The 27,809-nt window shown below is 40.1% G+C and overlaps 1 protein-coding gene across 2 annotated transcripts in view; it reads left to right on the top strand.

The window, feature by feature from the left end:
• The window catches only part of LOC124156407 (flotillin-2), a 129,107-nt gene that overhangs the window by 75,599 nt on the left and 25,699 nt on the right, over positions 1-27,809 (top strand). Inside the window, exon 1 of one of the 2 annotated variants that reach the window (XM_046530950.1) lies at positions 11,285-11,988. The exons of the other annotated variant lie outside the window; for it this stretch is intronic. The gene's annotated coding sequence lies outside the window, so the exon portion shown is untranslated. Of the gene's footprint in view, positions 1-11,284; positions 11,989-27,809 lie in introns of those variants that run through there. 2 annotated transcript variants of the gene reach the window in all.

Raw genomic sequence — 27,809 nt, 5'->3', positions numbered from 1 at the left:
CATACCTATTAAGTTACATTAAATTGGAGGAAATATTTGCTTCGAAAGCGTAATTCCTCTCCCTTGTGCTTATTCCTAGTCCCCCTCCCTGTTGTCTCGCGTTCTCTGCCTGCGTTCGAGTGGATATTATTTCACGAGCCTGAATGCACTTTTTTCACAGGGCGGTGTCGCGGATTGGGGTAATAGAGAGTAATAGGGTGGTTTCCTATTTTTTCAAATTGCCTGAATCGAAAGATTATTACTCCTGGAGTACGTATTTCACGCTTTTAGATTTTTAAATGACGATATCTATTTTTCGCGATTAAATGAAAAGTTAACATTTTCAAGCGCGCAAAAACGCGACGGCTAAGTATGAATGCTGGGAAAATCCCGTGTGACGTCATTCTGGCTCCAGCTGCCGCCGTGTGAGGCCACCTCGGTGTTCGGCTATGAGCGCCGATACGATGCAGGCTGCTAGCAGGTAGCAGAGTCCCCTGCTAGCAGGTAGCGCTTAGCTTAAATAAGGATTATTAGCACCCTATCAGACAAAGGAAACATTCCGACCATAGGAAACGAAGGAAACTTTCCGACCATAGGCAATTTTAATAGGTGATTATTAATGGATGTTTCCCTGAGCCCTGTGCCTCATGCATGCATTGGCAATCTCAGACGATGTAAAACTCCTGACTCGTATAGCATCTAGGTCCCTGTGACGTCACGTGGAGTGGCATCGCATGGGCGCCAATCTGGCCTTTTTCAAATGAGGTTAAAATTGACCATTAACATTCGCCTGAACTGTGATTTTTAAAACCAAACAATTTGTATATTATGAATACACTAATGTTGGGTAACGAATCGCTATCTATGCCTTTCGTTTTCTTTTATGAAAGAAACTACCTATTGCCTCCGCGGGAAATAAAACTAGGCAGCAATATACTGTATTGCCCTCAGAAAATACGAATAGGGACGCTGGAATTGGTTGTGAAGTAACCAAAACTTGAAACTAAGGTGGCAACTCAGAGTGATTCCGGAATACTTCTCTTATCATGGTGCCAACTGAGAAAAATACGTGACGTAAACCCTTGAAAATAGGAAATTTAAGTGTGATCCCATTTAACAATTCTAAAATATAGTCAGGCATTTACGTAGGTGAAGAATGTGAACATTATCACGGTGGCGAGCAATGCAATTCTAAAAAGCGGAGTACTTTTGAGGAAAAAAAATTTATTTCATATAACATTAGAATTATCATTTTAGTATAAACTGTATTAACTCGTAAACCTGATGCCTCAACATAAGTTCTAAATTTAATGGAATTGGAAATTTCACACGAAATAAACCAACCTATCATTGAACTTGGAAAGTAAAATTAGATCAACAAAATTAGCTAATCAAGGATCTTCAATACTGTAAGGCCGTTTTACACGGGGCACGTCAATGCGCAATCTGACGTATGTACTAAGGCGCAGTCAAAATTGCGTCATTCAAAGCGGTGATTTGCGAGAATGCTAGGATGTTAGATGGCAAAATAGGCCCTGCTCTAATTCCGAGCTTGCATTCTTCCAGTTTCATTAAAAATTTCAGTGCTAACCTGCGCAATAACGTGCGAAACGGCTTTTAGAAAGGTGGCTGTAGATATCGAGTGACTTGGGTTTTTCCATCTTCAGCCCGTGAACAGGAGCCAATGATCGCCCATCCCTTATCCTTCCTCTTCGAGTTTCGTAGAATATATCGCTATCGCGCATTCTCGTCTCGTCTTTCGCGGCTCCGCCATTATTGGGTCTGGGTGTCGCACGTGTCCATTCGCTTTTACCCTTCGGCAGCCTGCCCCACCTAGTCCATCCCTCCCCCACCAAACTGCGACGACTTCCGACTCCTTATTCGGTTGGCGAGCGCGCATCCGTGACAAACGGGACCCATCCTCGGATTAATTAATGATTCCTGCGCGCAGCGCGAGAAGTCACGTCGAAAACAAACGCCCGGGTCCCCGGGCACCTCGGCTCATTTTCAAGCGAACAGATCGACCTAAATTAATTGTGTGCGTCCTCGTGTCAATCAATGTGACGAAATCCCTAAATTTTTGGAGCATGCTTGGCGTATTTTTTTCCATATTTACTTCTGAATAATTTTTCTTTTAGTGGGTCAAAGCCGAAACGTCGCGCTAAATACTTCCAGAATTGTAGATTAATTCGATTTAATCCAGGAGGGTTTGTACTTGGAAAAACGAGTAAAGCGAAGATGAGTCATATTTATATTTCCCTTTTTAGATTTGAAGTTTGCTCATTAGTTGGATCATCTGTGTTTTGCTGGAGGATTTTTTTTTATCCTAAGCTGAGCTGATTGGAACAGCGGATTTTTTTCTTTTTTATTCCTAATGCTGCCCTGCAGTCCTCTGGTTTTGATAAACGAGGGGACCCTTTTCCATTCCTGGTTGGAGTGATCATTCATTGCATGTAGGTATTCAAAAGAAAAGTTTTGCTTTGTGGAAAACATCCACCAGTTTATTTTATTCTGCATCGGAATGAAATGAAAATCCAAACGAACCCGCTGGCTATTTGAACTTTGATCTGTTCTCAGTGCTCACCCGGCAATTATTTGTCCCATTATTTGTTTTTCCCTCTGAATTTTTGTCTCCAAAATTACGACGTTTTTTCTTCGATTTTTTTTTCGTTTGAATTATTTTTCCAGAGTACATTTTTTCCCATAAAATAAAAAATGTTGTTGAATTCATTAATTTTTTGTTGTATCTGATTTCTCTTTTCTGTCATTCACCACAAAATATCTTAAATTCGAAAATAGGTAAGTTTAAAGATGGAAGTGAAATGCGTGTTTTCCCAAAATTTTCGATCTTCTCTGTGCTATATTTTCATTCCCCTGGCTGTAAAATCCCGCGTTTCTATTTGTAAGCGATGACTTTTGGGAGTTTTTGTATATACTCTTTCCTGCATTTGGCTTTACTCGGTAAAAGCACTTGTAGCATTCATTTTTTCCGAAAAATTCTTTAATTGCGAATCAGGAGAAATATGACTTGTTATTTGAATAACGTAGTCATAGCTAAGATAACTTTTATGATTATTTATGTGTTTATTCATAATTAAGTAGTACGAGAAAGGTGACATAACGATATTCTCGATAGCAAGAACCCCAGCGTTTTGTTTAGCTATAGTATCAGTAGCCATAGTTTCTTGTGTTTTGCATTAACCTTTCAACATCACTCATTGTGCGCCGTTTTCCATCTATGCCATTGACGCGCAATTGTGGTATATTTTTCGTTATTGAGTTATAATTTCAGCAATGCAAATATGTGTCCCATTGTTTTTTCTAATTGAGTGGAGTAATATTGACCTTTAAGATGCAATCGGTGATTTTTGTGACCGTCACTCTACCATTAAAGAAATAAAACTATTCTTTTTTATTAGCATGTGCCAAAAACAGTTATTGCTTTCATCGAGCTGGCTTTATGTCTGGATATCTAATATTTCGGCATCAATATCTAAAATGGTGTTCTAATATACAAGCTTACTGGTGAAAGCTATAAAATTAAAAACCATCTGTACCCCGTTTTCTTTTAATTCATAGATGTCTTACTAAGTAATGCGGAGAGTATTAGCATGTGAAAAAATTAGTGCAAAGCATCCCTAATCTTACCTCTAGTTCTGGTTTCGGTTTCCTAGTAAAATGGGAGGTCATTTTGACCATGAGGTTATGATTTTCGTCTCGTTCTGCGATGCACCGTGTAGTTGGAGGCTATTTTTGTTTTAATAACGCCGGGCTTCCTGTCGGCTTCTACCTTTCTTCCGTGGCGAGTATGTTTCCTCATAAGAGATGAATATTGTCGTCTCCTGCCTGTCCCGCTTTTCCTTATCTCGATTGCCCTTGGCCCTATCTTGCTGGCTGTCACCGAGTGTCAGCTAATGACACTGCATTCCCTCTGACAAAATTACGGACGAAAGTTTGCGCGCCGCCGTTGCCATCTAATCAGTTTTGAGACGGTAATTGAGAGAGAGTAGGAATGTCGAGTGTTCTTTGAAAACGAGATTATTACGCCTTACTTTAAGGAAGTTACCTCAAATTTTCAGATTTTGATAAAGATGCATTATCCTCTTTATCAAAATTCGTCGGAAAAACGTTTCTCAAGCCGTGATTTCGAACCGTGAACTCTTATCTCTTATATTGGTCGGGAAGAGTCCGAGCAATATCGCATCTCTTGGGATTCCGAACGGCAGAGGAGACAATATAGAGAGTTGATAAGTGTCATCTCCCATATCGCTGTTCAAACGAAAATGGTTTATTATGGCCAGTTCTAAAAATTTATGAATGTTTGCTCAGTTAACATGCCTAATAACGTTCGTTATAATTTTATTGCTGCAGTAAAAAGCATTGTGACGTTGTTTAATGGCTGTGATTTATGCGCAGCTACGTTTCCTATTATGTGAGGATAGATGATAGTATTTTCAAATTAGTGTGATTAGATAACATGTTTTTTTATATATTTAACGCATTAGCTCTTTGAATAAATGGGATATCAAAATTTAATAGCTAGAAACGCCACTAAATGAAGGCAGATTTATCATCGCTCAAAGAAAAAATCTAAAGGAAATTGAAGAATAGGACACCTTTAAAGTTTCTTGAAAGCAATCTTGGCACTTTTTTAGTGAAAGTGTTATCATTCGATTTCTTTTTGGAGATGAAATCCGTGCGATAGATTACTGAAATCGGGGTTTTCGACGCTGGAAGTGTCGGGATAACATTCATTGCCGATTAAAGAACAAAATTTGACCTTGAAACAAGGGTTTGCTCTCGTTTGGTCTAGGAGTAGTTATGCTTTGAAGTGAATAGGGTGGTTTCATATTATTTTTTTATTGCCTAAATTGAAAGATTATTACTCCGAGAGTATGTATTTCACGCTTTCAGATTTTTAATGACGATATCTATTTTTCGCGATAAAATGAAAAGTGAACATTTATTAAGCGCGCGAAAATGCGACGGCAAAGTATGAATGCTGGGAAAAGCCCGTGTGACGTCATTCTGGTTCCTGCTGCTGCCGAGTGAGGTGACCTTGGGGCGAGGATATGTGCACCGCTGTGATGCAGGCTGCAAGCAGGTAGCAGAGTGCCCTGCTAACAGGTAGCGCTTGGCTTAAATAAGGATTATTAATACTCTATCAAACGAAGGAAACTTTCCGACCATAGACAATTTTAATAGGTGATTATTAAGAGATGTTTCTCTGAGCTATGTGCCTCATGCATGCATTGGTAATCTCAGACGATGTAAAACTCCTTACTACTCGTATAGCCTCTAGGTCCCTGTGACGTCACGTGGAGTGGCATCGCATGGGCGCCAATCTGGCCTTTTTCAAATGAGGTTAAAATTGACCATTGCCATTCGTCTAAACTGGGATTTTTAAAACCAAATAATTTGTATATTATGAATACACTGATGGTGGTTCACGAATCGCAATCAATGCCTTTCGTTTTCTTTGATGAAGGAAACTACCCTATTTAAGGGCGATATCGATGAAATCAATGGCAATGCGATCAACAATAATTTTGTAATTGACGATATCCTGTAATGATGCGGATTTGGATATGAGATTCATAAATTGTACTAATATCTAATGTTGCGCTTCTATAGTGACTCCTGTTCTGTTATTTATTATTTATTATTTTATCCTTGTTCGTTCGAAATACATCCATGAGCAATAAATCCATTCCTAAATTCTTTTCTAATGAGAAACCATTTCAAGAGTATCCTCGACATTGCTCCTCTCTATGTTCTACTTTAAGTATGTTTCTTTAGCATAATTTGTATTCCACAGGGATTTGTATTTACTAGTTACCCATGCCGTGTTTCTAAAGTGGTTTCGTGGCACAGGAAGTTGATTTTTTGGCCACAACGTCAACTCGCATTTTTTGTTTCTAGCCTAGAAGAGAATTGAACTTATAGCGGTATTGTTGCATTATCTGAAATTTTCAAAGTAAATTTGGTGAATAGAAGATATTTACACGGTGCCTCTTTGTGGTGTTGTTATGCAATTCCTCCGAAGAAGAAAATACTATCATCGGCATAATGCCTTTAATCCTTCGAGTACCCTACCGGGTTTGGAAACCGATTGGAAACTTGATTTGTTTTAAGCGCAATCTGCCCTCTTGCGCATCTAGTTTCGTCGGATCATAATTAGTTAACCAACGTTTAGCTTGTCTCGCAAATTCATGCCAAGTGCGAATTTGGTTTTAAATTCATTATAATTCATAATGATTGTGGATTTTTGTATTTATCAGAAGTATTCCCTGGATTCAAAATATTCTATTTATATTTTGCTGTTTTCCTGTTATTTTTTTCCTCTTTTAATTCCATTATTACATGCATAAATTTTCGTTGCTTCAACTTTTCATTGCACAGTTGAATATTTCACCATTTTGATTTATTTCAAAAGTATTCTTCTTGGATCAGGTAACACGATTTTGTTGTTCTGATCTTCTGCATTTTCGCTTTAGTTAATACCCAGATGATGCCGTTGCTGTCGTTCTATCTTTCGTTGTTCCAAGAGATGAATTTAAGGGTTGGATTGAGCTAGGTCAAGGACTTAAAGCTGAAATGTCCAAGGTCCAAGAAATCGAGAATTCACGTTCAGTGCCTCGAATCGGTGGCCTTTGTCATAACCGAATGCCCCAGCAAAGCGACCACGCATTGCGAGTATGATTTTTTACTCCCACCTTTTGCACAGGACGCCCTATTTTCGAAGTATTCACAGCCTCTATTAAGAAGTAAAGGCGGTTGGTGGTTGTCTTTCCTTTCTATGAATTTTTGGTGACTGCACTCCTTTTTCTTTGAAGAGATTGTACATTTTTCCGAGTATTTTAATAATATGTATGTAAGTTATCTTGTCAGACTCGGAATTTCATGCCGAGCTCCGTAAGATTTGGTTATGAAATTCCCTCTCCAACTGTTGCAGTGAAGAACTATCGACGGAGCAGTTGTCCCGAATTTTTTTGTTACTTACGATTTCCAAAGCCATAGCTCAGCTCGGTATTGCAGCATACTGAGGGTTCGTTTGAAAAGGAAACGGAATGATGAGTTTGATTTAAAAAACAACCATTCAAACAACTATTTCGTATTTCTTAACGAAATTGAGTTTTAATACTCCACACTTCATTCAGTATCAACCGACTTGGGTTTCGGCAGCTCGGTGTCGTTTTTTTCTTTCACACTCCTGAAAAGATTTACGGTATCTTAAAATTATAATTTCATAGATTAGCCAATGTTATGCCTGAAGTTCTGGCTTAAAAATTGCGAAATTTCGTCTTTTCTACTAAAAATATAAGTGTTGTAGAAAAAACTTAGTGAATTATTTGTAAGGAGTTAACTGTGCTTGTAAAGCTAATGTATATGTAAATGGTTTTACGATCGATATGTCTTCGCCACTACTTTATTCTTATATTGACACTTGGTTTAGATTGCTTGAGTAATTGAGAATAGTTATCTTTCAGAGTGACACAGAGACACACATATTACTACCCCAACATAAACAATAAATTAAAAGAGATATTATGCGAACGGATGGACATGGGATTACGTTTTTCCCTGAACAATTAATTAATGCTTAGAGGAACTGTTTGAGAATTTCCTTTCAATTTTTCACTCGGCTGGTGTCCTAACACAGTTTTTTGTGAGTAGATACAGTGCTTGTAGTTTTTTGTGCATCCATTCCTATTGCGACGGCTTGTGGGATAGTGTTTAGATGTGGATCTTGCCGAATAGATAACTAAATCTCCAATATTTAGAAGCTATTATTAAATATTATTATATTTTATATATTATTATATTTTTAAACTGATTTATCTTTATCGCTTGAATCTCGTCTAAAATTTCTCGAGTGAGGCATGCCGTGTTAATTTCCTAACTGCAGAATGTCAGCAATGACGTGCCGGCTGATCTATGTATACTGCTGTGCATATTGACCGGTAATCTGTGGGTGAAAATGAGCCATTATTTACTTTAATCGCATCCATGAGCGCGATGAGATAAACGATCATGAATCACCGTAATTGCTAATGGGGTTTCCGACGGTTTCTGCGGTGTTGAGAATCCAATTTCTCCATTTTCCGGTTACTATTGTGTCGGTTGCTATGTGTTGTCCGATGGCAATCGACGCATTAGTAACCAAAATATGGACAAAATGGCGATTGGGATATTTTTGTTTGTCGGGAAAAATGAATGTTTCACTCCTTCGGTTCAAAATATATTTCCGTGTTGATCATTTTCTGTCTACCGTAGTTGAGTCGTCATTTTGACAAGCACAATTAAATGAAAAAAGCTAATCTCATGATTAACTGTCATAGCGACCTCTGCAGTCGGAATTATACCTTAGATTTCGAGTCATAAATCATTTTGTGCAGTGTATAGCTACCGACGTGCTTAATTTTCATTTTTCCACCATGCGTAATAATGTAATGATAACATATTTTAACTTCAAATTAATCCATTTAAAGGATTTGAAATTGACGTTTGCCATATGTAGGTCATTTGATTTACAGGTGAGTCACGGTCCTTCGTTCTCTAATTCCATAAATTTGGCATTTATTCGTCAAAGCCTTGGCCGTCCTCGTCGAATGTAAACAGATTCAATGGGTTTGACCGAGCTTCGGACTGTTTAATTGTGATTGTTTTCGGTCGAAACATCGATCTCTGTGACGTAGTTGCGCGTCAGAACCTACCCTTTAGCCCCAGCGAGCGGTGCCCGGGTAACATTCCCGTGGTTATCCGCTGCCCTCCCGTGACGTCACGGGCGAGGGGGTCGCGAAGCTCTGACGTCAGAGCAGCCCTTCGCGGGGAAGGGGAGGAGGGACTATTCTATTTGATAAACGTAGTGGAGGCGGCGTCGGGTGACAAAGTGGGGGAGGTCTTTTGCTCGCAAGATTGTTTGATACGCGCTACGCGACACAATAAGGTGTCGAATGTAGAGAGGGGGGTGGGGAGGGTGTGTGACGCGCTATCTCCGTCACGTTTCGTCTCGATGCCTCTCGAACCGCGGTGGTTCTGTCGTTGGCAGCTTTCTCCATAAGCGCGTCTGCAGTGGATGGCGTTGGGATCTCCAAGGGGTACAAAAGTGACCTTGGAAACCTAAACAATGCAGAATAGAATGTAAACTTTTATCCTAAAAATCCAAGATAAGAAATGCACAAAAGATATAATTTGTATGCATGATAAACTCATTGGTTTCAGCCTTTGCATTGTGAAAATCCATAGTGAAGAATTAAAAAGGTTAGTACTTTTTTCGCAGAATTTATTTACGTCGACCGGTTTCGTCGCAAAGGCGACATCTTCAGGTACAGAGCTCGTCATTATGGTTGTTATTTTTCTGTTTATTTGTAATAACAACCAAATAAACACCAAATTAACAACCAAATAAACAACAAAATAACAACCATAATAACAAACTCTGTGCCTGAATATGTCGCTTATGTTGCGACGAAACCGGTCCACTTAAATAAATTTTGTGAAAAAAGTACCATACCTTTTGAATTCTTTGCATGTATATTGGCAATAAATCACTCGTTTTTGTTTAAGTTATTCATTTTTAAAGAATCTCGTGCGAAGAAGATACTTTTTGAAAATGACAGAAGAGATGGAGAAGGTTCCAGATCGACTGCCTTGTAGTACATCATAATTACTCATGCTAGAGACTAAATTTAATATTATTGTCGTGGCACCCCCGCTAAACCGGTCGTGTTTTGTAGTGCATTGATTGTTGAAAACTTACGATTTGATCATGATATTTGCAAGGTATTTGGGTTTTAATTTTTTTAACTTGTCTGTAACTCGAATATCAATTTTAAAAGCGAGAATATAGCGAGTTGAACATTTGAAGTTTAATTTGAAATTGTTTTATCGCCTCGAAATTGCAAGGATACGTTAAGTATACGCTTGAAAACATTTCAACCTTTCTCAAATTAGAAAATTTATCCAAGTCCTTTCTCATATGTAAAATTATTTATTTGTGTTACAGGTAATTGTTTGAAAGGGTGTATTCTTTATATTTTGCAACTTTCACATGATATCTACAATTAGCTACAAACGAGTAATACGTCACGAGGGCAAGCTGGAGCTAAGCGTCCTCTTAATTGTTTTGTTGTCTTGGAATAATTCTCTAACTAATTGTGGTTTGGCATATTTATTAGGGACGACGCTGAACAACAACACAGTTGAATTTTCACTGTAAGACTTCTTGAACTTGCATAATATCTTCGCCCTTTATAACTGCCTCGGAGTCGCTTATCGCAAGCCCCGCGTCCTTGGCGTTGCTGCCTTTCCGGTGTCACAGCTAACTGGGCCTCCTCATTCATCGGAAGGATATGGCTTCCTAATTTATTTTCGTTAAAATATAGAAAAAATCATCTATATAAATGGAGTTATTAGAGAGTTATGAGTTACCGCGGATTACTGCGATAATTTTCGATTGTTGCGCTAAAATTTTGGCAATACAGCATTTATGCTATAAATACTGACGATGTAATATTTTCTTAGTTTTAAGAAGAGAAAAATTTCGGTTGAAGTAATACCAATTCCCCAATAATCCAGTATTATAGAAATTTCAAATGAAGGATTAGGAAATTTGTGGAGTATTAACCCGAATTTCGCCTTTCATCAGTTCCCTTAATTTTTTTATAATACTGAGCATGCGACGATGGAGTCAGAAGAAATTCTCGTGGATTCTGAAGTGAATTGCGAGAATGAAAAATATTTCTCAACCCGTTCATCATTCACTCACGAGTAACTAACCATTCGGGTAATAATATTTAAAGAAAAAGCGTATCTTAGAATGTCTGCTTCGCATGTATCGAGGTTCTCTCCCTATTCACAGAACCTCTTCTCTCTTTTCTTCCTCCCAATTCATTTACCGAGCCCTTATGTATCGCTCCATTTCTGACGCAATCCATTCCCCTTGGACAGTGTCTGCTGGGATGGAATCCCCGCGGTCTGCAGGAATACCCTCTGTTTTTTTCCTCGAACCCTTTTCCCCCACCCCTCGTCATCGCCCAGACGACGACGACGATAATGACGTGGACTCCGCTCCGCCCTATCCCTCCCAGAGCCCTCTTTTGTCAAAATTCCCCCTCCGAGACACGCCTCCTCTTCGGCTCCTACGTCATCAGCTGCGATCGCCTTCCCCGCCAACGCGCTCTCGGATTTCCATTGCGAACCGGCGGAGAAACTCCTCACCCCCCCCTCCTCCAACACTCCCCTCCCTCCCCTCCTCCGGTCAACTCGGTAGTAATATCGCGCAGCCTCCAACCCCGCGGCACACACTAACCTCCGGACCGCTTACCAGGCAGCAACGGTGACTTCAGTCGCGATTGAACCGAACTGCCGGTCGGAACGCTGCTGAGGAGAAAAAAAGTTACCAGCCCCATCTGATCTCTCCACTCTCTCGCCTTGAGAGAACAAGACCACGAGAAGTCAGCCAGAGTTTTATTATCTTCCTACCTACACCAGCACCCCGCTCCCCCCCTAGGGAGCTTCGTCGAGGTCGCCAGCTGCTCGACTTTATCCTTCGCCCGTCCCTTCGCGACGGAATCGAGTCAGTCTTCCCGGTCGCACCGTCCGGAACAGTACGTCCTGAAGTAGTGTGCGAGAACTTGAGGAGGAAAGGCTAGGTGATCGGAAAAGGGTGCAGGAGAGGTCGTCTAGAACTCTGAAGAAGAGACTCCTTCGCCGGTTCCATCCCCAGGGAACTTCTGGACTGAAGGAAGGAGAAGAGTCTTCAGTGCTGAGGCCGCTTCATAACTAGTCCGACACACGTCCACCCACGTTTTTCGTTCCTCTCCGGAGATTCTGCAGACAAGTCCGGTTGGGCAAACCGTGTGAAGAAGGTTCATCTGGGAAGAAAAAAAACTTTTGCTGTCGGTTGATCTCGAGTCCTGGAGATTCCCAAGCCCGTGAGATGATAGCGATCGGAGCACTGCAGCTGACTCTGACCGTCGCGTTTACTGTTGCCGTACTCGACAGGTGAGGTCGCCGTTCTTTTAAAAAAATTCTTGCTTCTTTTCCTCCTTTCGTTTTTTTGAATTTTCCGCGCCCGCTCTCTCTGTCTCCATGTGCCCGCCGGTTTTCCTCATTGGCCGGGCACCTCTTTTGCGGGGAACTCCCTCGACCGAAGGAGTTTCTCTTTTACTCTCATTCAACCAGCCTGGGTTCATTATTGCGTACCATGATGACGTAGACACGCGGCGAAAGTGAACGCTTGTCCCAAGGTGATGCCAATTCCGATGAAGTGCAATCCTTTTTCTTGGATATTTTATGTGACTTCGTCGATCCGATGTTTCTTATATAACTCAGGGGTTACTGTTGCTATCCACGGGGTTAGGAGGAGTGTTATATAGTTCCTTGCTACCTTTCCCTTCAAGACTTAATCATTAGCTCGATAATGCATAATTACTCCCAAAAATTTCCTGTTTATTTTTGAATAACTCTTATTAACACAGGGTAACATAACTAGACTCGGCGGTACCCTGGTCTTTGAATTTTCTACGGTAAACAATCATAGGTTGAATTCTATGATTAATCTTTATTTCTATGGTTTTATTTTTTTGTCTGAATTTTAAGGTTGTTTTCTGTCATATCAATTTCTTCTTTTCCTTTGAAATTTTTTCATACGCTTGCAGGATTTCCAAGACAATAATATTTTAGGATCATTTTGCAAAATACTTATAATTTCATCTTTTTTTAATTTTGGATCAACAAAGGGAATTTCGCGCTTCATTTGAAAGCAGATTTTGGTATACCGTAGCATTATGGCCGAATGGCTTGATTGGGGGATAAGGGTTTCTCCTTGTCGTCTGAACATGGACGGATATCTTCCTTTCCAGCCTCAAAGCATTCCTCTCATGCGTCTACCCTCAAACACCTGCCATTTCCATCTTTGTCAAGGTAAAAATACGAGTTCCAGCGACCCTTTAAAACCTGCCGCATTTATGCTGACCGTTGGGTCTCTCCCTTTCTTCAATTTTTTTGTAGCTCTCTTATTCAACAAGGCCCTGGGTTTTTCGTAGGGCTGTGCGTGGGAAAGCGGCTGGAGCCTTCTGTATCCATGAGCCCAGACGTCTGGGGAAACATTCCGACCAACCCCTTCTTTCTGATCCTACCGCTCGTGCGGTGCGATAGTTATGCCGTCATTGGTGCCAACTTTGCCAGTTGCATCGACGTCTCCGAACATCTTATGAAGCTAGTGCAGCAAAAACCACTTACGCAAATACTGTGTAAGACTATGTTAACGCCATTACGAAACGAATGACGAAATAGTGTCTAACATCTTACAGCCTACTTCTTTGCTTCCAAAACTAGAAGTTCTTTCGAGCCAAGTTCTTAAATGCCTCGTAAGCGGTAATAAGTACATTTTGTATCTAATAGCATCCAACTGGTTTTAGCTGATAGTCCCAACGGTGAATGTTACGTCAGATGTATCCCATCGCGATGAATCGTTTGCAAGGGAGGACTCGGGTTGTTATGCAGGCAAATAGTTTTTCTAGACTATTAAACTTAAGCTTCAAAGTCAACTGGTTATTGGAATCAAGATTATTCAAGTTGCAATGGGTAGTTCATGTTCATGGCACTTAACGAAGTAAATTATTCTTCTATTTTTTTTCTCTTTAACTTGTCGTCGTTCCAAGATTTTCAGCTATGAGATAGGAGAGGGCGTTTTTTTTGGTCCCGCTCCTTTTCTCGCTTCCGGAGTGCGATAGCTTTTCTTTTGATTCACCACCCTACAGGCTTAAAAATTTATTTTCACAGCTGAGATGTGTCGTGTTAGGGAGCCCGCGATGGGCATGTATCTAGCGTGAAGGAGTTAAAAATATTAATTGCGGCTTCTCTAATTTTTTCATTAACGTTTTTTTTTTTGGGAAAGTTGCTTCATTTTTTTTAGATCCTTCGATTTTTTTTAGATGTTTCGAATTCAAATTATTTTTTCTTAGCCGAGACGCACTATTTTTGCTCGTGGTTTAGCTTCTATCCTCCCCTTAGCCTCTTCCAAAATTTTGCCAGTCGATGGCTTGGTGTAGCCGTCTTTCCGTTGCTTCATGATCCTTTCGCCTATTGCTTGAGCACTAATAGCACACTCCTTATTCGAATTTGCGTTTCAGTTTTCCCGTCCAGGTATCAGAGGTATATCATGGGCTTTCTCCTTTGATTAGAGGGTTGGGTGGTGGGAAAGCTGTAAAGGAGGAGGATAACAGCACGCTTCAGCGATATAATGAAAGGGAACGGCCCTCAGGCACTGCGGATTGATTAAAAGCTCAATGTGGTGAGGGGGACCAACCGGAGTGATCAGGATTTTTTAAACCATTCTAGTAAAGCCTAAAATAACCGGTAGGATGCCACAATAATCCTTTCTCGCCTATGTCCAAAAAATCTCGCTTTTGCCCAAGTCTTTATCTAAAATCACTTCCGTCTAAAATTGCCATTTGGAGGAATTCTGTCGAGAAAATATACGAGGAATTGCAGTCTTACAAGTAGATAAGAAGCCGTACATCCATCTTTCGACTCTACACGGGTTCTACAGGGCTTTCATTGAGGGAGTTCTGAAGTGGGAGGGGATGAGAAAACCTTTCTAGAGGGAAGAATACTTGGTAGGCGGGGTATGGGTATGAAGAGAACAGGATTTATTGACAAAATAAAAGAGGGTGAACTGTTAAAATAACAACAACAAATTTATTCTAAGAAATGAATAATAAAAATACATAAAGGAAAGAAAAAAATATATTTGTGTAAAAAAATCTACTAAGCTCAGCTCATTTATTAGTTCTAAGTTTCTGCTCACACAAACAAATCACTACCCCCATCACATAAACACTTGCGCACAATTTTAATGAATTGTCAACTGGCTGGTTAGGGTGAACTGGTTCACCGCGACAATTGCATCGTGCCTGCGACGCAACAATTAATGCGTGGTGAGGGTGAACTGTATTGTGCTTTGAAGGGGGCAGTCCAGGTTGGGATCGGAGACGGCCAGAGTGATCCACAAATGCTCAATATAAACTTAGATTTAAAAAAGTTATCTTCATTTACGATAAAAACATACGAATCCCTTCTTACTCTTGATGACGTTGAATTTCGTGTCTGTGAATTTTGTTTGTTGGGGGAAAAGAATGAATAGCCAATTGAAAGAGAGAGGCTTCCTTTTTTCCGTGAAATGTTTGTGCTATGGTTTTCCCGAAACTCTCGAAATAATCTGAATTTCCGTTTTCGGAATTTATCACGCCGACCTTCGGGCGTCTCTTCAATGAGCACTGCGCCCATGCGCCGTTGTCTCCTTTCCCCGTCGTATGTTTCAATTACTGCGATCGCCTGTTTGTGACGGCCGTCAAAGCGCGAAAATTGTTGGCATTCCGTACTCCTTTCCCTTCCCCGTCCATTTGTTTTTTGCCTTATGTAAGCGACTGAAGGGGCATTGCGACAAGTCAATCGATGGCTGATATTATTTTGTCATCGTGAGCAGCTGAATTTTACGCGTGAAACTTCCAATTCAATTCCATTATCCCTCTCTTCTGTCTCTGTAGAAATTCTACTGACCTTACTATCGTTTCACTTCTGGGGAATACTTATGTGAGTCGTCTTATAACATGAGCACTGGGGGTCATGATAGCATTACGATTTGATGATTGAAGCTTGGCTTCAGAACATGGGATCTCAGCTTCAAATTCTGGCTGAAGTTTTCGGACACACTCAAAATTATTCTCGAAGTACTATGTATATCAGGAAAATGAACTGCCTCCCCTTCCCTAAATGTGTAAATTCATACACCTGAGACTGTCTGTGGTGAACTGTACTCTCACCTATCCCTACCTAGTCCTCCAGTTTATGACAGACTTTAGACGCCAGCCGGTACGAGGATTACTATTTTTCGGGCCGCCTGGATGTTAGGCAATAACTATATGTGAAACTGAAGAAAGGGAATATTTGGAATTTAAAAGACATCAAAACGTAAGCTATAGAAATGAATTGAAAAGAATTAATGATAAATCTTGTTGGAAAATCCATTTAATGATTACCAATGTTCGGCGCTCCTATCGTTGGACCCATGTCATCAATCGCGTTGTTTCTTGGTACGTTACCGCCACGACATGATTTCCGTATCGCATTCACAAGTACGTGTTTGTTTACGATATGTACCGATTAATTCTCATGAATTCTTGTCGGGTTCTCCACCGCGTCAGGTTTTACATAACCGACGTTTCGATGTTCTACTCGCGTAGCGTTCTAGTTTCAAGTTTGTTTGTTTCAAGTTTGCCTAGGAAAATTTTTTTTGTATCCTTGTGGGTCCATTTCGGTCGCTCAAACGAATAACGTATTATGTTCGTACCGGAAAACATTTCACGATTTCGCCGACTGCGTAACGGTTTTCCTCGAAATTCGTTGCACTTGCACTGGCCGTGTGGCGCTTCCAAGTCATTGAAGGTCCACCACGCTCGCGTGTCGCTTTTCAAGCGTTATCCTCTTTCTCCCTTTGGCGCTCGACGTCAGGTTTTGAGGACGTTTCCTTTCGTGGTCGTTGTGCAATCGATCGATGGAAATTCGGGGTTTGATCAATTAATCCTACGCCGTGATGCATCAGAGTGTTTTTTTATGTGCGCAGTTCGGCGGGGTGTTGACGCTTTGGGTCAAGGGCTGTCCGTGAGGTCGAGTTAGTTTTTTTGAGGGTCAATTGCATTCATGGTCGTGGAGGGGGAAAGGTCTTCGCTCCAACGCCCGTCAGCTGTTTCATTTTCAGGCGCCCCTATTGTTGGACCCACGTCATCAATCGCGTTACTTCCCGTTACATTTCCGCCACGACACGATTTCCGTAACGCATTCATAAGTACGTTTTTGTTTACTGTATGTACCGATTAATTCTCACGTATTCTTGCCGAATTTTCCACCGAGTCAGGTTTTACATAACCGACGCTTCGATGCTCGATTTGCGTTTGCGATGTAGTTTCAAGTTTCTAATTTTATTGATGATATTTTAATTGCCTCCATCAGAATATAAACTTAAATATTTATGAAAGTTTTCTTCTTAGAATGCATTTTGAAGCCAATGAAAACGTATTCGTGGCAATCGTATATCCAAAGCGTCGTTTGAATCTATAGGGGCGAGAAATTGTTTACATAATGTACCAAAACAAAAGTCGAAAACGACGGAAAATTTTAAATACGAATAAAGTATTTTGTTTGTTGCAAAGTGAATGTGCCGCTGTGCTTTTCGAACCTTTTATTTCTTGATTACAGCTTGTGACGGAGATGTGGAATGTAATTATTTGTGAAGCAATCGAAAGAGCGTGTTTCGCTTGCGACGGTAGGCATCCATAGAATTTGACCCTTGAAACCGAATCGAGTGCTTTGACAATTTTCCGTGATTTAAAATAGCGGAGCGGGGAACTCCTCCAGAAAAATTTATCTCGAAGTGAGTCAGGCCTTAGTTTTTTGTATCAATTCCGCCTTTGTCTCATAGCGTCCGTATTATTTTTCACTCTGCTCAGAAAGTCACGTCGATAATGTTTTCTTCCATGGTGTTTTGATATTCCAACGCATTGTCTCAGAATTTTGCTCTAATTCTGTCACAATGGCATATTACGTATCCATTTCGTAACTAAGTATAATTTAATGAGTATTAATGGATATTTTTATCTTTCAGTGCCCAATTTAATTTTTAGCACTACGCTCATTTGATCTTATATTGATTCTGCGTTAGCACGTTTAAAATCCCTCATAATTTCTGTACAATGGTATTGTTCGGAAATTGTGCGATGTAGGGAAGCAAGTCGTATTTTTTAGTAAAGAGAAATTTGCGATCCATTCAAAAGTATATTAAATCTGGATGAATCCAATGTCATTTCCATGTGTATTCCCATTGCTCTGGTAATTCAGTCTGATTGTTTTATCTGAATTGACTCCGCAGAATTGCGAAAGAAAATCACTCTATATAGCTTTCGTCGGCATTGTTTCAAGTTGCCTAGGAAAATTATTTGTTTCCTTGTGGGTCCATTTCGGTTGCTTAGGCGAATGATTTATTTCAGGATCATTATCCTTGTAGCCGTAGGCTGTTTCTGTCCTACATTCTTTCCGAACCTGTTATCTCTGTATATTATCTTCTCTCGGCCTTTGTATCTGTATTTGGAATGAGAGGGATTCATATTTATCCGAGGCTGTGCTAAAATTGGTTCCATTATAATTTATTTCGCAAATCGAAATCGTTAATGTCCACGTCCTATTTGAATGGTATTTCACTGGTCCTTCGTTTATTTCTCAACCGTCCATGAATGGGAAGCATCTCCGGGTGAGGTGCAAAGTTTTTTGTAGAAGAATCATTATTATTTCCTCACGTTCGGCGAATCTTATCCGTTTGCGAAAAATCCTCTTTTCTGTGAACCGTCCCTAACGAGGCAATGGACTTAAATTTAGTCGGAAAATCGATTCTTAAATGGACTGCTTACTTTGTATCATATATGTTTTCGAGATTGTTGTATTACTGCACTGTATGCTCCCAACGCCTTTTATATTACTTCCTCAATAAAGCAGAGCAAAGGAGGTGAAAGGAAATAATTTTCCTTTGATTGGAATCCTTTTATCCATATCTTTCTACATACTTGCTCATCATATTGAAAGCTCCCTTATCGACTGGAAAAATATATTGCCGTTAGTGAATCACACTGTGTGCTCAAAATATCCGTATTCGAAGTTGCCTACCAGTCTCAGTGAGGGCTTCAGAAATAATGTGAGATAACACCGGTGGTCCTATGTTCTTTAATTCAAAAATAGTTGCTATAGCGATCGCTTTATTTGTTATTTTCTTGCGATTTTTATGCGAAACCAAACTTGTAATCTAGCTATTACTTTAAATATTTAGGTGAATTTTCATCTATGAACGCATATACATTCCACGACTGAGGAACGTATTTTTTTCCCTCCCTGAAACGGGTCCAAAGCAAATTATTGCGGGGTATAAATAATGATACAAAAGTTATTTCAAGTTGTTTTTGTCGCAGACAACCACCTGTGTAATTGATCATGCAAAGGGAACTTGAAAATGTGTTTATTACGTTAATTTTGACGGATAAAATATTCAGTTTCATTGTCGGCCTTTAGAATAGGTAATTCAGAAACTAAAAATTTTAACTTACGTAACGCTATCATAGTTGCACCCATACTGATTTCTGCTATCGATTGGACCATTAACTAGCCGTGGTCTCAATGAAACTTTCCAAGAGGCTAATTGTCGAATATTTTTCATCTTGAATGAAATTACCCTATTGATATATGACCCTAAGAACGCATCTCTTCCGAGGGGAAGCGAGAAAAATGCATGTCAAGGTCGCAGTCGTCCTAAACTGTGAAGGTTGGGGTCCGTCAGCTGATCATGGAGTCCTCCAATTACGACTCATTTGGTGAAGGCAATGAAGCTGTTGATTCGGAGAACAAGGGGATGGCTTCTCTCGTATTCTATATCATCGCTTCCCGTGACTCGCTTCCGAAAATTCGAGAGCTTTCGCTAGCTTCCAGATGAATCTCGCATCAGCCGTGGCGGGAAATTTGCTCACAACTTCTTTAATAATTTCTAACATCGCTCTGTTGCGTGAATTCTTGCTGGGATTTCCACCGATTCAATTCGTTATATATCACGTAAACAAAGTGAAACTCTTATGATGATGGACGAGTGGTCCGTCGAAGCGTTGTTGATACGCAACGAATTAAATCGGTGGAAATTCCGAAAATACTTCGCGCAAACGATTCGCCGGGAAATAATTACATCTAGTCCTTCCTTCTGTTGTTTTTGGTGTCATCCTTGGTGGAAGCTTATCCGGATAGTCTCTTTGTGACCTCACGTTTAGCTGTTAATTGCTGTGTATGTTTAAAAATTTCACCTTTAAATTTCGTTTTTTCCTATCGAAATTTACATAGCGTTGTAAGAAAGAAATTATGGCGCTCTTCTAAGGCTTGTCTTAATTTTAATTTTCAATAGATTCATCCCCTTACAACCGTGCAACTGTTATCTAAGGATTTTTTTAGAAAAGTTTATTGCTTAACCTTGCCTCCTGTTTACATTTTACGTTCTCTTGTGTTTACATAAAAATCCCATGAGCATTTGTCTGTATAATTTAATGGACGGCGAATAAAAAATAGATAGTCTAGAAAGATGGAAGCTATGGTACATTAAAAATGAGGTATACCCGGTTCACTTTTTTTCGTTTTCTCACGAATTATAGGATGCATTTTGGACTTTATCGGATCGCATCAATCTTCTCTTATTCAATCAATACTCTTCTTCAGCTTGTTATCTTATCAGTATGTCGCCTTTCACCGAGTGAGGTGTAAATGCAAAATATTAATCATTTTTTGAGGAATCATTTAAAATTTTATTGGTTAGGTTCTTATGAACACCTGGATGTTGTTACACAATGTCCGACAAAGATCTTTCTTTACCCTCGTGCGCTGTCCGTGACTTGAAATTACGATCGAAGTTCCTTGACGGACGGACTTAAGCTTTTCTATTACCTCCCTTCCTCGCATATTACTCTCTCCCTTCCAAGCCCTTTTACCTCGGAAACCTTTCGTTTCTGAATTCCTCTCAGAATAGGTTGCCAGGTATTGGAACCCATTATAAAGAGGCTTCACCTTCATCCACCGAGAGAACATTAGAGTAGAACTGGAAATATGAATGCAATCCCATTCCTGGTCGTCTGCCGTAAATTGCTTCACCTCCTTAGTCGGTTTTTGCGCTACAACCACTTCGATATAAATCGATAAATCGCTTATTTTGATGGATAAATATCGAATTCGATGGGGGAATAGTTATTTCTCTGCTTAAATAATGAGGGCGTCTGTTCGCATTAATATACTTATTAAATGCTACACCCGGCACGGTGAACATCCATCCAATTTTATCGTTATTTTTTCAATATGACATTCTCGCTATAGGTTTTTTCGCATGCATCGGGACCAAACTCTAACATTAACGGCCACATTTTTTTAAACCCACTCAATTTTTTTCTTTATGATTCACTGACAAAAAATTGTATCCTGGCACTAAACGCTCGAATGATTTCGCACCAGCCAGTGAAATCTCCGATCAAGCTTGTCTTCCCTGACCAACCGGGGAGAAAATCACCCCGACCCTTCTCGTCTGTTCTATCCCATCGCGATACACAATGGCCGTGAACACTCGGTCATTCGTGAACCTTCCATGGGAGTCCCCGACGCGTGGCCTGTTGGTGACTGAGCGTGTCGCAAACACTTATAAACATTATGATAATTTATGAAGTTAGGAGTAGATATTCTCTCGTGCCGGTGGACATCGATTTTCGTGGGAAACAGGAAAAGTCCATGTCGATCAATTCATCAGACGCCCGTATTTTTTTCGGGTCTTCCCCAATGCCGATTTGATGCGGGCTCTGTTTTTTCTTTTCTGTTGGGAAGGCACGAGAATCTCTCCTTCTCCTGCCTAAAATTGATTTCTGAATTCTTCCGTACGCATGGTTTCTGGCCGAAGGTATTTTTGATCCAATATTATCGACATTAATTCTGAGCGATCACGTCGAAGAGCTTCATTGTGAATATTTTAATTTGTGAAACGAAGCAATGAATTTTACGAAATGGCCAACAAGGGAGCACTTGGTCATTGAAGGATGGATAAATGTCCCTGAATATTGTTTTTAATATTCTTTATTCGGGCGAATAAGAGTGTATTTGCAGTGTAAGAATCCTGAGGTAAATACCATGAAATCAGTGAATTTTCGTATATTAATCTAATTTCGTATAATCCTATATCTCGGTGTCGTATTTTTGAATCCCGTACCTGCTTCTGTTTAAAACTTCTGAATACAATTTTTGGTATCATATTTACAATCAGGAGACAAGAATGTGAAGGTTTTACCATTAATCGTATCGTTTTCTTATCATCTTAGCTGAAATATGCGGTATATGGTATTGTCAGCGTTCATGGACTTGATCTAATTCTATAACTCTCTCCTTGACCGTGGAGATGACGATTCTCAGGCGAGATTAATAATATTGGCTGAGTGACTCATGACATTGTATCCCAATCCGATATTCCAATCGTCACATTATCTCATTTAATCAATGGATCCACGCTGACAGAGCGCTGTTGACGCTTTCTTTGTTGGTTTTTTAAAGCGTGTATCCGCGCGTGGTTGCATCATCCGAAAACCGTGACCTGATTTAATCCCATAGGTGGTCGAATTTGTTGCCTAGAATTCGGGTCGAGCCTCGACTAGTTTTGAATGGAGACTAGTTCAGTCTGTTAGGCGCGGCCTTATCTAATAGCTTTCGCCATGAGCATTCGTTAAAATTGTAGCCCGCCATTTTTCAGCATTTGAGATCGGATCGGGGGTCAAGGAGTATATTATTTTTTGTCAGGGTTAAGTTCAGTAGTACTCAACAAGACCCCTCAATAATCCTACTCTTTTTATTTGTAATGAATGCGCTAGTAGTAATAAGTTTTTAATCTGCTGGACTTCGTACTGGTAGACTAAATTGCAACGTCATAAATAATTCAAATTTTGCCCTTTAGTTTCCTCCTGAAGTGACTAAGTATAATCGAGTTAATTACACCTAATTAGTAATAACATATTTATTTTCGCATTGATACGAATTCGGTGAACAGTTTCGTGGTAAATAAGAAATCAATGGATTAAAAAAAAAACAGTATTAAAAGAGTAATTCTAACTTTACTAGTGACATTACATGGGAACATGCCAGTGTATTAAAGGAGCGCAAAGAGTATCGAAGTTGTTTACTCCTTAATTAAGACACTTTGATTTCATGAGAAGATGCTTAAATATCAATTTCGTTTAAAATAAATAGTTTTTGCGAAGGAGAGCCTCTCTATGCCTACCTGTACCGACGTTAAACTTTCCAAAGATTGCAATTCCAAAAAAAATAATGAAGAGAAAAATTGTGTTCCACTGCAGCCGTTTATACCAGCCAGTGAATTACTTTCCAATTGGACTTTTTCTTCACGTATTTGATGTAATTTTTCAATTATTTGCATGCATATCCATGCTTGGGAGTCGTGAGTGTCATTGCACAATTAGATGTCATTATTAGGCGTACCCCGCATTTCTAACTGCATAAAATAGAGTGACAAACATGCTCTAACTGCATATGCAGAACCTAGCGCCACCCCGTGAGCGTGTGAAAGGAGATTTTCCGCATGAAATTACATGTTTGTTTTTGTGGCTAAGCATTTCTTCCCCACGAGAAGGCCTTCGATGGCTTCCTTCTTCTCATGTCTACCCACGGAGATAACTTGTGACAACCAATCAGGTCTACGTGTTGAGTGTGCCAACTCCAAGACCTTCGTCGCTGCTAACTCACCTGCATTGCTTAACAACAAGAGCTATCCCCTCTCCATCAGGTGTATTTTTCCTTCCTAGAATGGCCAGATCGCATAGCAACTGCATTCTACGAGTTTTTATTGTCGCGTTTGAAAGGAGTATCATACACCGGGGAGAGGAAACCCCTCTAATGCTTTCTAAGTACTCCAATAAAATGTTCGAGAGTTTTTTAATTAGGTTTGATTTAAATGCTAATTAAATTTATCTCGGAGAATAGTATGGATGCTGCTGAGGAAGTGAAAATTTTCCTTTATCAATTGGTATTTTTATCGTGTAATTTACCTTATCGGTGTTTTATATAGCTCTTTCAATAGCTTGTTTTCGAAAGGGAAAGGGTACAATATAATTATAACGTTATTTGAATGCAATTGAAGACAACGTTATGGATTATATTGATAAATAGAATATTTTTCTGGCTAGACGCAAAAATTGTGCAGCGATACTTTTGCAGGCAGTAAATGTAGCTGCCATGGTCGTGAATTGGATGTTATAGTTGGTGTTTTATACAAAAATCCTACAGTTCACCTGCTTCATGTAATTTAACTTTGTGGTCGAATTTGCATCTTTGCGAGAGCTGTGGCTCATCTCCGGATTCGTAGGTTTTTAGTTTGAATTTAAAATTCTACTTTCTTTTCATTCTTTGCCTTACTTTGCGTTCGAAACAAAAGTTAGTTGAGAAAACTAAAATAATTTTTGTACGCGGAACAACTTTTGGAAGGTTCAGTGGCAGCCGTACCTTTTTTGGGACTCAAGCTTTTCGATGGTAAACCGGTTCCTATGATTTTAAGCCGGGCCTATGATTTTCGGAGGCAATTATATATTTTTTTCATTTCTTTTCGAAGTCATCTTAGTATCCGGAAGTGTCCCTCCCCTTCCGAGCTTCGATCTTCCGAATGCAGTCTGCGTCTAACCTTTTATAAGGCTGCGGCTTGAGATATCTCTAGCATCGTTCCTTAAGGCTGTTTGCCCTTCTAGACCGATGCGGAAGGACACGCCCCCTCCCCCGCCTGACCTTAACTCTCACTCCACCCCTCCAATGCCTTAGCCGCGATGAGTAAACAAGTGGGAAATCCATTGGACTTGAATTTTCCATATCGCCATCTTCGGTACAAATATTCTGCGAGCTGCATATTTCTCGATTAATGCTTAACCATGTTGCTTGGCCAAAAATAAAACGTTTGATATCGATCGATTCGACTTTCACTCGGTGAAAATTCATTCGAAACTGGAAATGATGCATTTGAAACTGGAAATTTCATTCATTCGAAACTGGAAATGATGAATTTTCAAATTGAAATTGAACGTCAAAACCCATCGTATCTGATAAAAATCTGTGAAAATTTTACAAAGATATCCTCATTCATATAAAGCCTTATTTACGTGTCATAGTTTTGTGCAATAGCAGCCGTCTATAGTTCCGCTCGCACCTATAGGCAGTGATGGGACAGAGAATACGAATCGATTGAGAACGTGGTCGATCTTAACCGATTAGCGATGTTGTGGCCGTTCAACTCTGAACTCCTAAGAAATCGATGGCTATGTATCTACCGCAGACCGTAAACGTATGAAGGCAAATATTTTAGTTAGGCCTCAATAGTTTACAATTTATTACTTGTGAGGGATCAATCGCAAGTCAAATTTTTATTTGATTTTCTCACAGAGAAGAGGATATGAAAATATTTATCTTTCGCCCCCTGCAGCATATCTTTCTGCAGAAAATAAGTAGTCCCGTATCATAATCAAGCGGACTCTTTGACTAATCCATCCGTTGAACTTAGAAGCGCAAATTTCCTCAGTTTCGGCAGTGCTGATCGTTGAATTTATCGCTGAAATGCAGTTTCCGTTCTGAACTCGATCGTTCGCGGCAGGATGACGGATTGTAGCTGGCGCCTCCACTTCCGTCGGACCTTCATTTCCGTACGACAATCATGGGGGACTCCATGGGTACGTCCTTGGGAATAAAGACTCGCTTTCGGCCGGTGGTGGCGCCTTATATTCTTGATAATACGTAATGGTAATTGCGGTCGAGATGTTGAGATAGATAAGCCTCGCAAAGCCTCGGCTTGTCCGTGCGGCGATGAATCATATAGAAGGAGAAAGATACATCAAATATATCTCAGGTTCGTCCGTGAATAAAACATTTTTCGAGGCCGGATGCGAATGTGTGATGCCCGTTCTAAGGTGCTGTCGAAGTGAAGTTTTATGTTTATGGCGAAGAAGTTGATGATAACAATCTCAGTTATAATTTAGACAGCATTTTACCTTTAAAACATTGTATCCATTGGTGTTTTCAAGGATACTTCGTAGGAGAGGCTCCTTTCCGTCCCATAGAAACTTCATTTACGCTGCTCCTTCGCTCGCTTTTTAATCGGTTCTCAAAAATGTCCACAGCAAGGCGATGAGAGCCGATTGATCCGTTTGCAATTTGTGCAATACTGTGTTTGCATTTGCAAGGAAATATATTGAAAAGTTACGACTTCGATGTAAAGTAAGGAAGGAGAAAGATATATCGAATATATCTCAGGTTCGTCCGTGAATAAAACATTTTGTGAGGTCGGATGCGAATGTGTAATTCCCGTTCTAAGGTGCTGTCGAAGTGAAGTTTTAAGTCTCATTCGATTTCTCATCCTTTTATATTTAATAATTGCTATTTAATAAATATAATTTACCTTGAGCTTCCACTGGACAAACAGCATTAGTATTATAGGTCTTTAGTTTGTAAATGTTTCACCGTTACTCGTCAACTTCATAGCTGAAAAAATACGTTTACATCATGGTGATAGTACCTAAATGGTAATAATCTTGAACTTAATGCCTGCTGGGGTAAACTCATCCATCAGTTTCCAAACACTTCAGGGGTGTCTGTGTGACCAAGTTAAACTGTTAACATTGTTCATTTTTCTCGTCACTTATGTTCTCCTCAAATCTCTTCAGGTGAATGAGCTGTTATTAACTTTTTTTTTAATGTCTGCGGAAATTTCGATAGATCGATATTTGTAGCATTTTATTTTTCGAATCAGCCTCCTGATGCCTATCTCCCTGGACCAATTTTCATTCCTTATTGGCTCAACACCAATCAGCAATTACCCGGAAAACATAGCGTCGGAGAACCGCCAATTTGCCAGCCCATACCACCGACGACTCACGCACACTTAAACACACCCGTCTTCGCTTACTGGGTCAAGGGCGCCTCGATGCTCGGCTCTTATGCGAGACCTAAGGAGCCCCCTCTCCACACCACTAGGTGGACTTGTTCGACTAGGCGATCGTTGGGAGCCATCGGGGATGTAATTCACCATCAACCTTTGCGATGGAGACTTTCGATGTCTGCGTCTGCGACTTAATTTCGATTATAGGTGGTCAACCTATTGACTGTGATCAAGGGTTCTCTGTCTAACAATAGGCGATCGAATATCGATGATGTTATACTATTGCCGATATAGTCGATTCTTCGCTATAGTTACTCACTTTACGATAGCTCTCGAAATTGTTTTTGTTTGTTCGATTTTCGGCTGCCTAGCACTATCCGAAGGTTGATTCATAACTTGTATGTCAATTGAGGGTAGAACGATTGTCAATCTAGCAGTTTTTAATTTCCGCGATAATCGACGAAGGGCCGCAATCGGAAGCCATTGACTTTCAAATATCGTTTTCAATCAAAATCCTTCACCATAGAAATAAGAGTTCTTTTACTCAATTCAGGTGTTTCCACTCGAATTTTTATTGAGATTGGTGAAGGTAGAGATCACCACGAACTAAATCACGGATACACTGGATTACGTTCGCTATGATGGTAGCAGGGATCCCTGAAGAATCTGTCGATTTATATCATGGGAATTCAGGGACGTCAGTTACATTCCCATGGCCACCTCGTACTTAGAGATTTTTTTGTTTTTAGGTGTCTGGGGGCCTCACCCGGGATTCGAAGCCATGATTATTCGGCTGTCGCTCTTCCATAGCCATCCCTCTGTCCTCAGTGTCTCTTTCCAAGGCAGAAATTAGACTCGAATGGGCTCGCCCAAGTATTGTTCGCACGCTGCTTCGCTGGTAATTTTCCTTCTACCCCCAGTGATTATTTCACCTTGGATTGTCTTTTTTTAGAGCCCCCCTCTGCCGCTATGTGAGGACGCGAATAAGTATTCCCTTGCCGTTCTTCAGAATCATCCTTGGTCAAAATTTGGACGCCCCCTACTTAAAAGTATTATCTCTTTGCATGTATTCCATCCTCGTCCTTTTTTTTTTAGGGGTCGCGTCGTGGCAGGTTTTATTGATGCCATGTTCTTTTATGGAGGCGTATGTTAACGATGGGTTGTTGAAGTCAATTTCTTAATCGGCGTTTTCCGGAAATGGTAATGGTTACGCCCTTCAGAACATGTATTGCCTTCGAACGCTGTGTGCATTGCTCTTTCAAATGTTTCATCCCATCTGCATTTCCGTTAT

The sequence above is a fragment of the Ischnura elegans genome, chromosome 3 (assembly GCF_921293095.1).
Source record: "Ischnura elegans chromosome 3, ioIscEleg1.1, whole genome shotgun sequence".
NCBI lineage: Eukaryota > Metazoa > Arthropoda > Insecta > Odonata > Coenagrionidae > Ischnura > Ischnura elegans.
This window is presented reverse-complemented; position numbering and strand designations above follow the sequence as displayed.